General features: G+C 38.3%; 1 long non-coding RNA gene across 1 annotated transcript in view; it reads left to right on the top strand.

Annotated features, from left to right (window-relative positions):
* Positions 1 to 13,319, top strand: part of LOC106726592 — a 197,843-nt gene extending 184,524 nt beyond the window's left edge. Inside the window, exon 4 of the long non-coding RNA XR_001362656.1 lies at positions 13,172 to 13,319. This is a non-coding gene — a long non-coding RNA (uncharacterized LOC106726592). The remainder of the gene's footprint in view (positions 1 to 13,171) is intronic.
* Positions 13,320 to 13,684: the final 365 nt, after the last annotated feature.

The raw sequence follows: 13,684 nt of genomic DNA, 5'->3' as shown, positions 1-13,684 counted from the left end.
TTTGAAGATTAAACCCTCATTGGAGATAACATTGGCAAATATGTTCTCCCATGCAGTGGGCTTTCTTGTTGAGGGTTTCTTTTGCTGTGCAGAAGCTTTTTATTTTGATGTAGTCCCATTTGTTTATTTTCTCCTTAGTTTCCATTGCCCTAGGAGCTGTATCGGTAAAGATATTGCTATGACAAATGTCTGCTATTTTGCTGCCTATGGCTTCTTCTAAGCATTTAAGTTTTTTATCCATGGCATTTCCTCAAAAAATTAAAAATGGAACTGCCATTTTACCCAGTAATACCACTTCTAGGAATATATCCCAAGAAAACAGAAACACCAGTCAGAAAGGATATATGCACCCCTATGTTCATAGCAGCACAATTTACAATAGCTAAGATTTGGAAACAGCCTAAGTGCCCATCAGCAGATGAGTGGATTAGAAAACTGTGGTAAATCTACACAATGGAATACTATGCCGCTATAAAAAAGAAGGAATTCTTACCATTTGCAATGGCATGGATGGAACTGGAGAGCATTATGCTACGTGAAATAAGCTAGACAGAGAAAGATAAATATCACATGATCTCACTCATTTGTGGAATATAAAGAACATCATAAACTGTTAAACAAAAACAGATCCAGAGACAAGCATTGAACAGACTGTCATACTTTCGCAGGAAGGCAGGAGAGGGTTGGGGTTGAGGGGTTAAGAGATCAACTGAAGGACTTATATGCATGCATATGAGCAAAACCAATGTACATAGACACTAGGAGGTTGAAGGCATGTGCCGGGGGTGGGGGAGACGGGCGGGGGGAGGTGAGTGGTGGGGAAAAAAAGACATATGTACTACTATTTGTAATACTTTAAACAATAAAAAAAAGCAGCAGTTCTTAAATGCTGTTATTATGGCCCTTACAGATTTTTTTTAAAAATCTGAAATACTTAAAGACCACGTCTTTTTTTTTATTCTAAAGGTTAAGAATCTTTGAAAGTAGTTTATTTTTATTGATTTACTTAATCATTTTATTTTAGTCAATACCAAATTTAAGTGCATTCTTAATAGTTCAGGGTTAAAATCCTAGCTCCAAAACCCATGTAACCTTGGCCAAGTCATTTAACCTCTGTGTTTCAGTTTCTCATTTTAAAAACTTGGGCTAATAAAAGTTCCTACTTCATTAAGTTTTTGTAAGGGTTAAATTGACCAATATATGAACAGTTCTTAGAATAGTGACTTATACAGACAATTACTATATGTGTTTGCTATTATTAGTATGAAGTGTAATAAATTACTACTAAATATACCTTAGTGCTATGTACAGACTGAGACTTTAAGGATGAATGGCATTTATCTGGAAGTATAAAAGAAAACTTTTCTTATCATATAATGCCTAGCAGACATTGGGCTGTGTACCAGTTTTTTTTAGAAAATACCTGATCTAGGTTTGTCACTTATGACTCATAGTCTTGAGGTGTGACAGGTGGAGTTCTGGTGGTCTAATACCAGAGACTTTCTGATGAACAGGGAAAGCTTGAATCCCATAGAGGTTGTGGGTTCTAGAGCCACCTGGTCAGGGACTTTACAGTGAAGACCCTGGTAGTCTGCAGGAGCATAGTGACTTCTGAGATTCCTGCATGTGCTGTAGGCCTGGGATGCATGTCTTTCCTCCTCTGTCATCCACTCAGCAGAAGTGGCCTTGGTCTCAGTGTTTTCTCCACGTTGCCACCATAGCACCGGAGTGGCTAAACTCTGATAAGACTGGAAGGTTGTACTCATTTTTTGCGCCTGCGTTTATGACTTTATTCCAGTTTTTAGACTTGGAAACTAAATCTAACATAGTGACACATACTCCAAACTCCCTGGTAGATTTATTCCTCTGAGATCTGAAGTCCTTTTCTCTAGAGCAGCGGTTCTCAACCTGTGGGTCGCGACCCCTTTGGGGGTCGAACGACCCTTTCACAGGCGTCGCCTAAATACATCCTGCATGTCAGATATTTACATTACGATTCATAACAGTAGAAAAATTACAGTTATGAAGTAGCAACAAAAATAATTTTATGGTTGGGGGTCACCACAACATGAGGAACTATATTAAAGGGTCCCGGCATTAGGAAGGTTGAGAACGACTGCTCTATAGGGTATCAGATGCGTGGTTATATTTTTGAAAAATCAATAGCAACCCTTTGTTTTTTATTTCTTTGGACCAATTAAGTCCCACTTCTACATTTTGATGGTAATAAATAATAGTAAGGTGTACTCTTTCATTTTATTTGCTATAGTTAAAACATTTAATGTTATCTCTCTTGTAGAAAAAAGAATTAAACAATTTAATATTCAATAATAGGATGAGAAAAATTGGGGGATGTTCATAAAATGCAATACCATCTATATCTATAATAATAAAAGCATAATATGCTAATTAGACCAGACATCCTTCTGGATGACCTTCCAGACGAAGCCAGGGCTGTGAGGGAAGCCCAGGTCCCAGGTGCCTGCCATCAGCTGGAGGGAAACCTGGGTGCCAGAGGGAAGCCAGTGCTGGCAGCCAGGGGAAGGAAGGCCTATTCTTGCACAAATTTCATACATTGGGCCTCTAGTATATATATAAAACCTTAATATGCAAATAGACCAAATGGCAGAACAACTGAACAACCAGTCGCTATGATGTGTGCTGACCACCAGGGGAGTGTGCAGAACATGGCGGGAAGTAGGATGGTGGAGCAGGGGCGCCAGACCAAGGCGGGGCACTGGTCACTGTCATCGGGGCAAGCCTCTGGTGGTTACTGAAAATTCTTTGCTCCCCACGGGCCGCAGTCCCACCCAGTGCTCGCACCTGCTGCCAGCGCCCGGCGCCAGCCCTGATCGCCCCTCAGGGCTTCTCTACCTCCCCCTGTTCCTGAGGGGTGATCGTAGCTGGCAGCCACCTCTTGCACCAGCTGCCAGCGCCGGCCCCGGTAATGAGTCAAATTTACATTTATTAATATGGAGATGCTATCATGATATGTCAGCTTAAAAACTATGGTATTGAAAAGCAGATACAGATAATCCCATTGATTGAAACTTAATATTTACATAGAAACCTTTATTAGCAATAGTAACAATGATGTTTAATAAGCACCCATATGCCTGGCACTCTATGAAGCCGTTTATAAGCCCTACAAAGTTCAAATGAGGAAAATAAATAGCAGTGCTTACTCAGAAAGGCTACATGACATGCACAACGATAGGATATAGAGAGGCACTCAGATTCCAGGGTGTGTGCTCTCATCTTCTAGTGGAGACTGAAACAGTCAGAGAGTATCACTGAAGAATGGGCTTAGCTATGAATTTACTTTGAGTGTTCTTAATTGTTTTTCCTGAGGATGAATCATAACATGGCATGCTTTCTTCATGTATCTGTGAGTCCTGAGAATCTCTACTTTTTCCTTAAAGTTTCCCGTTATCTTGTTTCAGTCCTTCGACACTGCAAAGTCCTTTCCATCCCGCATGCGTTCAGACATACCTTCTTTCACCAGAACGCATTTACTGTGCCCCTCCTAGTAGCAGGTGCTGAAGTTTACAAAAGAGATGTTTTCTTGTGAAGCTTATATTTTAGTAGCAGGAAACAGTGAATGATCATATACCAGTAAGTAATGCATATTTTTTGATCATCATATTAAGGAAAACAAAGCAGAATGCTGTAGTAAAGGCTGAGTAGGGTGGTAATTGGCTGGTTGAGGGATGTTTTAAGGTAATGTTGAACAAAGACTGAATGTTTAGAAAGAGCCATCCATGCAAAGGCATTTCAGAGAGAAGACAGAGAAAAGCACAGAATCCCTTGGGAAGAAATGGACTCGGCGAGTCTGAGTGGCAGAATTAATCTGTAGCCGTTAGTTTCTCAGTGCAAGGGCTGTGAAGAGATATGAAATATTTAAATAAGTGCCTTAAACATGTTTAGAAATCCTATTAGAAGTTTAAGGTTAAAACAGAGTGCTTTAATTATCTGTTTCTTTAAAAAGAAAACAAAATACTAAGTAGTTCTTTCCACATTCAAAGGAGAAAGAAATTCAACATCAGAGCTCTTCACATTAACCTAAAAAAATTCTGGCAATGCATCAAGAATGCGATAAAAATTAAACAAAAGCAAAGCACGTAAAAGCTGTCCTCATTATTGTTGTGCATTATTCTTTTGTTGAATTACATCAGCATAAAACAATTTCAAAACCAAACTGATTAATAATTCTAAAACTTTAAGCTCCTTTATCTTTCAACTACAGAATGATTGTGTGTTCTGCCTCCATCTGGTCTTCCTCTTACTGCTTTTTATCTGTCCCTCATTGTGTATTCAGCATTCAGTTATTTCAGTGCAGAGTAATTTCTTAGGAAAAAAATCACTGTTACCAACATAAAAAGGGACCAACACACTGAAGTTCTATTGAGCCTTTGATGTTCACTGACTTTTTATACATGTGGGTTTGCAAGGATGTCTCACCTGCTACTCATATGGTTTGGTTTCTGGCCTTCCTCTCAATATGGTCCAGTTTAACCAGCAGAAAGTTTTCCCTTTCGAATTCTAACTTAAGGACTTCCACATTTATAACGCTTCATTCGAATCCTCTCTGCCCATCGTTGGCAGAGTATTTCCATTCCTTCACAGTCACTTTATCTCAAACATTGAATTTTGTTTTTCTTATTCTGTGGTCTATCTGTTGCTCATGTTCCTATTTTAAAAAGACTAGTGGACCATTTTTGTGTTGTTTTCCCCATCTTATCGGATGAATTACATCACTATGTAAGTTTAACCCATACAGAATGGTTTCAATTACATATAAAGTGAAATTATTACCACAGTAGGTTTAGTTAACATCCATCATCTTGAATACATCCAATAAAAAGAGAAAAAAAATTTTTCCTTGTGATGATCTTCTATTTTCACAACTTTCCTGAATGTCATATAGCAATGTTGTATAGTCATCATATGTTAAATCGTAGGAGTTATCTCATAACTGTAAGTTTATGCCTTTTGACCACCTTCCTTCAATTCCATCCCACCAGCCCCGCCTCTAGTAATCACAAATCTGAACTATTTTTTATGAGTTTAGTTTTTGTACCATGTTTCTTTATCCATTCATCCATCGATGGACACATAGTTTGCTTTCATGACTTAGCTATGGTAAAAAAATAAATGCTGCTGTAAGCATGTAGACACAGATATCTTTTTGAGTTAGCAATTTTGTTTTCTTTACATATATGCTTCATACTATTTTCTAATGTGGCAGCACCAATTTACAATACCAATAGCAGTGAGCAAATATTTCCTATCCTCCATATCCTCAACAGTGTTTATCTCTTTTCTTTCTGATGATGGGCATTCTAACATGTATGAGGTGATATGCCTTTTTGGTTTTTATTTGCATTTTTCTAATGATTAGTGATGTTGAGCATCTTTCATGTACCTGCTGGCCATTTATATAATTTCTTTGTAAAACTCTGTTCAGGCTCTTTGCCTATTTGTTAATTGCATTATTTCTTTTTCTTTGGCATTGAGTTGTATAAGTGCTATACAAAATCAATGTACCAAAAACCTCTTATGTTTGCATATATGTATCATAAACTATCAGTAAGAAAACAATCCCATTTACCTTTGCACATATATAATAAACAATTGAGGAGTGAATTTAACCAAGGAAGCGAAAGAGTTGTGCAGTTAAGATGAAGACACTGATGAAAAAAAAAATTGAGACACTAGTCAATTTTTTTAAATTACTTTGAGTTGATTTTTGTGTATAGCATAATATTGTGGTACAGTTTCATTATTTCATGTGTGGCTATCCAGTTTTCCCACCACTATTTATGGAAGCAACTGTCTTTTCCCAATTGTATATTCTTGGCTGCTTTGTCATAAATTAATTGGCCATAAACGTGTGGGTTTATATCTGGGATTGTTATTCTGCTTCATTGTTTTATGTGTCTGTTTTTATGCCAAGACCAAACTGAAATCAGGTTATGTGATGTCTTTGGATTTGGGTTTTGTTTTTTTCCAACATTGTTTTGACTTTTTGGGTATGTTTGTGGTTCCCTACAAATGTTAGAATTGTTTGTTCTATGTCTGGGAAAAATGTCATGGGAATTTTAATAGGGATTGCATTAAATATGTAGCTTTCTTTGAGTAGTGAAACATTTCACCCTATTGATCCTTTCCAATCATGAAAATAGATAATCTTCTCACCCTTCTGCTTGATAGACTAAAAGCCACGTATTTCAATAGAGCTTTATTGAAAGCAGCAATGGGGAAATATTCCTGGTGTTAGTACACTTTTAAAGATCTTTTTAATTTGTTTCCTTCATTTTTCACCATATGACTTGACATTTGAAGCCTTTCTTCCTTGTTTATGCCTCAGATGAGTGTTTGAAGGCAGTTATCTTGTTCCCTATTTTATCCTTTGACAGACTGTACATATTGAACACTTTTCATTTTGCCACATAAATCAATTTTCAAGGTTATTTAATCATTTCTCTCTAAATCTGTACTCAACTTTCTTCACTTACCTCATGAATATTTTATTATACATGCTCAAATATAAATGCAGAATGGAAACCTTGGTCTTATAGGAGCACTGCAGACTACACTTTCTTGACATGACTGCATGGTATCATATATTTTTCAAGGCTCCCTATTGATGAAGACTCCAGGGATGAAAATTAAAGAATTCAAACAAATTATAACTCTAACTTCTCTTTGTTCTGGTAATGACATTTTCATATCTTGCCCAAATAATTATGTTTATATTTCCCTTAATACTTTGGTTTGCAATAATACACAAAAATTAATTTATCAGGAACTAGTTCCAGTTTTTAACTTAATTGTTTAAACTGATGTCAATATATATATAACATATAACTTTTAAATTGCTGGGATATATTTTTCTATATAATTTCTGTATAGTTTTCCTGTTTTCTCTCTCCCTTGTAAGGCAGGCCTGCAATAGGTGGCACCCCTATGTCCTCTGAGTTCCAGTTGGTTTGACCAAATGAGAACTCTGGAAGGATACACAGTGGTTAGAGCATCAGCCCGGGCATCGAAGGGTCTTGGGTTCAATTCCCAGTCAAAGGCACATACCTGGGCTGCTGTCATTTTTTTAACATGTTACTGAAGGTATTGCTTTTCATTGAAAATGACGTTTTAGTAAAAACACTGCAACCTCATATTATTTGTGGATGAGAAATGTCACTAGAGTACAGGCCTTCTGGACTGTTTGGTTAAAGGAAAAAAGTTTCTCCTGATCCCATATCTTTGAGGAGCTTAGAAAATCACCTAGCCAGAAAAACTGTAGAGACAGAGTCTAAAAATGCATAGACGTCTCCTTAGTTTTCCATCCTTCCTTAACACTTGAAAAATTGTTTTAGGTAAGCTATGAATCAACTTCCACAGGATAAATGGGCCAAAGTTACACTTGCAGACCGAACAACAATCACTTCGGACCAGCTTGAACGAATGCCGAGAGAGGGTGGAACAGTCCCCATGCACCAATTGCCTGTGCTGGGGATGACCTCCTGTGGGAGAGCGCGATATTTCACCTCCACAGAACTAGTTTGCTAGCAGGGAGTAACTATGTTTTGCTTCTATTTCACAATCCTATTGCGTTTTCTTCTGGCCTGTGTTTCTGGAAGTAATGTGAATCTATTCAACTCCTTACCCTCCCTTGGCTGGTTCCCAACCTTCATGTTTTCTTTTCTTGTCAAGAGGAAAGTGGGGACCTGGAGAACTACCCAAGGCCCCTCAGCAGGGTCCTGAGGACGTGTATGCTCCTACAACAGTGAGCCACAGAAAGAGGTGCTTTTCCATCCACCACTGTCAAGCTGGGGACTTTAGGGACTGCCTCCCCTTCAATAACCAGACCCGATATACCCAATGACCCACCTCGGGGACCTGAAAACCAGAGTCAGGGAGATCTAAAACAAGGCACAACCAGGAAACAACATGGTTAGCAAAACAGAGTGCTGCAGAACAAAAAATATATAAGAGCAAGCTATAAGAATTTCTAGATCCAAAAACACAGAGCTATCACCTTTTAGTATTAAGAATGTGGATTAACTGGGTGTCCTATTCTTCAGCTTGTATAACTCAGCTATTTCCCTAAGTTCATCTGAGTGCTCCACTCTGCATGTTCTCTGTGAGATTGCCCCAGGAAGAGAAGCTGTAGCAAGCAGGCTTACACATGTGTGATAAATGAGAGTCAAATGAGATAAGAACACAGCCGCAGTGTTTTCAAGTGCAGCAACGATCCAGGATCCAGGAAAGAATGGAACACACAGGCACGTTGCTGGCTGCCCTTGCTGTGGGCTTCTCCCTCAGGAGGATAATACATTGATGAAATAAGGTACATATAGCTGATGATGTTAATTCGGGATAGAGTGAGGTACAGTAGAGGGAGGAGCTCTGACTGTGATGGATGAAATCATAGAGCTTTGGCCACCAGTGATAATTTTCTAGAAATTTGCTGAAGTTGCAATGTGGAGAATTTTGCATACACTGCAGGTGTGTGCGTCACAGACATGCGAATAGTCAGAGCACAGGTGCAGGCTCTGAATGTATCACTGTGACTTCACTTGCTCTATGGGCAGAGCCCAGGCCTGGTGACAGAAAGGCACATTCTTCAGGTCACTGTTATGTATGGGCCGGGGCTACTAACATCTAAATTGATTTTCCTCCCCTCTCCTGCCACCAAGGAGGACTGAGCACTCCCAAAGTCATAGGATTCGTAAGCGACTAATGATGATGGCAGTAATAATAATTACAACAACAACAAGACTAACTTTGTAGAACTGTATTGGACACTTTATATGAATTGCTTCATGTAGCCCTCAAAACAATTCTATAATATCCACACATTATCCCCTTTGGAAAATTAATAAATTAAGGCTCATAAATGTTAAAAAGCTTGTCCCAAATGACAGAGCTAATAATTAATGGAGGTTGAAAAGTAGCCTTAATCAAAATGTATAAATTTTAGGCAATTGGTAATAACAGAAGGGTTCTGTGTGTTATAACAGGAAGTAGAGGGCCTTTTTTTTCTTATCCTTCAAAATACAACTATGTAGGTAGCTCTTTTCTGTCTGAAGAGCTTGCCAGTTTTGTCTAGAAACCTGCCCTGAAGCTACTGTAGCGTGCAAAGGTAAGTCAGAAAAAACAGGTTTTCTCCATGGGTCCCAGAAAATAATGTGTCTGTGTTTCTTGTAAATAATCCACTCTGTCTGGATGGAAAGCTGGCGATTGTCTCAGATTTGCTCATACCAAGCTGTGCCTTGACAGCACAGATATGGCCTCAGGCTTTCAAGAGCTGCCCAGTGTTGAAAAATCCCTGGTCTGTACCAGAGTTTTCTGTTGATGTTTTTGTGAGTGCACATAAACACTCGCTTGCCCATCTGTTTGGTTTATCATTTACCATTCCCAGTGAAAGAGCAGTTTGGGACTCTGACCAATATAAGCTTAGAATTGTGTTGAATTACCATGGCCCAGTTTAAGCATCATCCTCAGTACAAAATCAGTGAGGGAGGGAATAAGGATTTGGCTTACAGACGACCAACATTTTGGGGGGCTTTGATCCGTGTGCTAGAATAATGGATTATCACCACAGGAAAACCCAGCATTTTAAAAAAGCATGCTTCTGAGAATTTGCTAAGATTTACTGAGACACTTATATTGTATTGGATAAATTCACAGCTAGAGTTATCATCTTAGGAATACTTCTGGCACCATTCTGGGACGTCTACCAAAGGAGCCCAATTATACAGGGATTAAACCAAACCACAAAGCAAAACACTCTGCTTGTTCTTAAAATTTCTGGTTTTGTTTTTTTCTCAGTTTCCAGCTATAGTGCTGAGAGGATATCCTCAGAATGGCTCCGTTTAAAGATCAAATAGGTCATCAACCCTATGCCTGTGAAATCATAATGAGGTCTCACAGAGTCCTATTTCACAGAGTAGTTGAGCAAACAAGAGCCTTGGGAAATGGACAAAGAAAATGGCTCAAGGAGAATCAGATTTTAGTAAAAGCTCGAATAAGTAGTGTCGGGAAACTGAGCTCTGCATACTAGTACATTACAAAAATTATGACAGGGCTCAAATAATGCAGGTAGAGAAATGAAGGAGAATAGCAACAGGATTTAGAACAGGAAGACATGGGCAGTAGAATGTTCCATCTTTGTACATGAAGAGTGAGTTAAAAAGCCCTGCTGCTACTAACAGCCTCAGCAGAATGGCACAACCTAGGAAGACCAGGCCTGCATGAGGAGGGAGGACTGATTGAACAAGCCAGACTGTGGATGTGTTGGGTATGTTGCAGTCAGTTTAGATGTGTTTTAAACTAACCGGGGAAGAAATAATTACTAAGCCCCATTACTATAGTTCTTCTCAGATTTTTTGTTTCAAAATTAATTTCATACCAGTGTAAAAACACCAGAGTCAACTACCTCATCATGTTATCCAGGTAGGAATACTCTTGCATCTTTAGTGGGCCATGAATATAAAACTTTCTCGGGATTGTTTCTAGTTTGGATCCACTTATAGTTGAGATGTGTAATACCTGTCATTTCCTCATGACAGTCACAAGGATATTTAGTATTTTCGGTAGTAAGTAGAAAGAGGGTTGGAAACAGAGCTTAATAAATTCTAGATTCTTCATTAAATCTTCATATATGTTCGTAAGAAGTGAAATGTGTTCTATTTTTCTATTTTTTTAGTTTGATACTAATTATAAATCCTCATTCTAAAATGTATTTGAGGAATCTTCCCAAATAAAAATAGAAATATGAAATCTAGAAGCTGTTTAATTTTTTGCCACCAGCTATTATTTATCCTCTCATATCTGTCATTGAAATACTTATGGAAGATGCAAAATAACTGCACTGGAAGCAATATGTATTATATTATGCTTAACCATAAAAAGCCAAGGACCTGACCCTTAAAATATAGAGGTGTGGTCTAATAGGCAGGCAATATTAGAAACTTTACACATTCTTAGGGATTTTGAGGTTATCTCGGGTTCCTTAAAAAAAACACACACACACATACCTGTCCTCACTTCTTTTCATGAAATATGCCCTTTGAGGTAGTAAGGAATGGCTTTGTCCCGTCACACCCCTCTAGCATTACTCTCTTTATGTCTATATTCAGAAGCAGTACATTTTAGAAATGCAGCATGGCCAGGGAGAAAGAGGATGAGTATAAATGGACTCATATCTTGAGATGTGAAGACAATGTAAATCAGAATGAATAAAAAGGAGCACTGAGAATAAGTACTTCTGGGGATTACGCATTTTGTGTAGAAAGTACTTTTCTTTGTATAATCATCATATTAGACAATGAGCATAACATTTCTCTGAAGACAAATCTGAAAATATAATCTGCATGCCCAAAAAAGGAGAGAAGAAACACAGATAAGGATTAGCACTCTCTCTCCCATCTTTTCTCACATATAACACATACCTAAATGACTTTAAAAATTTTAAGTAGCATAATGCTCATTTTATTTTTATTTATTGATTGATTTTAGAAAGGGAGAGAGAGAGGCATCAATTTGTTATTCTACTTAATTATGCATTCATTGGTTGATTCTTGTATGTGCCCTGATCAGAATTCGAACCTGCAACCTTGGTGTAATGGGATGATAGATAACTGAGCTACCCAGCCAGGGCATAATGCTCTTAATATTATTTTTATTATAATATAATTTTAACATAATATAATTGGACAAATTCTCCATAGAACTCTAGTCTTCATAGTCAGTTGCCCTGATTTCAATTCACAGAAAAATCACTAAAATATTGAGTGACTAATTGTGATATATACGGTATTTCAGGTCTGAATGATGAGTACAATTCTGTCAACTTAATAACATCCAAGAAACAGAAGATAAGCTTGAGTAAATACTTGCATGCTGACTACAACTGCCTTGCTTATTGTACAAATAAATGCAGCATCCAAGAGTTTGCAAGAAGTCATTAGCTCTAAACTGCTTCTTTTTCATCTGGGTTTCTATAAAACTTTGTGATTGACCTCTTTAGACCGTTCACCTATTAAAAAAATAAAATGTCTCCCTGGCCATCTAGGCTATGAGGAATAGGAACCCCGTAGAACAAGGATACCTCTTCAAGTCACTTCACTTGTGTTGTTAATTCTAAGTAAAATGCCTCCTGCTTTCTTTGACCAACTTACTTTTAATCTTCTTTTAAGAATAATGCTTGATATATAACAAGCATTCAATATGTTTTCTGAATCAATTATTTACAATACAATATTGGTGGGAAGTTCCGGTAGAGTTAGGGTTAAAAAGTCCAGGGAGTAAAGAGTCAGCATGAAGAATGTCTCTGCTCCCTCTAAGTGTCTTTGCCAGCAGAATTCAGTGAGAAATATGAATTTAAGAAGGTACATGTGACAGATACTGATTTTTAAAGAATGTGCTCTCTTATCATCAGATGAGTTTATCTTACCCTCCACCTCATCTACATTTAATGCTAAGCCACAGGGTTCAGTATCCCTGGGAAGAACATTTATGACAAAATAGGAAGGCCTCTCTAAAAAAAGAGAAGTATAAATCCCACTCATTCTGGCCTATGTAAGAAGTAGAGACAGACATACGAAGAGCAGGTCAGCAATCTGAGTTCTTGTTTACTGTCTTTATGGGGCTAAAATGTAATATGAGAATGGGTAGTATGAGCGAACCTGAGAACATCAGAGCAAGTGACATCCAGTATAGCCTGGGTGAAGTTTTAAGACTCTAAGGGAATACAGGCATTTGATTTATTCCAAAATCCAATATGAAGTAGAACTACTACAATGGCACAGACAGAGGGAGGTGTAAAGATGGGTGAGATAGAAACAAATATCAAGTCTTCATATCCAGGGGTTCCACATGCCCCAGAGAATGGATATAGAAGTACTGAGAGATCCAGTGGACCAGTGAAGCCCTGAGATTGAAAAGTGTATAATGGCCTGGCCACGGTGGCTCAGTAGTTGAGCCTCGACCTATGGAGGTCATGGTTCAATTCCTGGTCAGGGCACATGCTTGGGTTTGCGGGCTCAATCCCCAATGGGTGGCGTGCAGGAGGCAGCCAATCAATGATTCTCTCCCTTCCTCTCTAAAAATCAATAAAAATATATATATATTTAAAAGTGTATAATGAATGATATCTTTACAATAGGATGTAAGTGGTGTGGACTCTGGACTTCAGCCATGGAAGCCTGAAAACTGCAAGATAAGAGCAGGGCCATCATGTTGGGCAGCAATACAATGCGTAGGCCAGACCAACGACCATGTACTAGAGGACATCAAGACCCACAAAAAAGCCTGCCCATCCAAAGGCCCAACTCCATCTCCTTATAAATCAAGTAAGTCTCCTTCCAGGGAAAGAAAGAATGTGAGGAAATTTTCAAGACCTAGCATTTGCTCCCAAATGACTGAGTCTATCAATAGGTATTAAAACAGAAATTGAATAGGTTTTAAGTACCTTCTCCCTCTCCCCACCTCCTACCTTTCCCAGCAACCCTACTGGTATTACATCAGTTACCGAAAATAAAATACATGTAAGAGATTCTCTGGGACTCTAAAACCTCTGTGCAGTATTTATTCCCACTTTGAATTACAATGAAGCCCCAGATGTGACCCTGTGACACCAAGTATGCAGAGTCAAAGAGAAAACAGGCAAGTTGTGTGT

Source organism: Myotis brandtii, unplaced genomic scaffold (assembly GCF_000412655.1).
Source record: "Myotis brandtii unplaced genomic scaffold, ASM41265v1 scaffold1076, whole genome shotgun sequence".
Classification (NCBI taxonomy): Eukaryota; Metazoa; Chordata; class Mammalia; order Chiroptera; family Vespertilionidae; genus Myotis; species Myotis brandtii.
The sequence above is the reverse complement of the archived record's forward strand: the minus strand, read 5'-3'. Positions and strand labels throughout refer to the sequence as shown.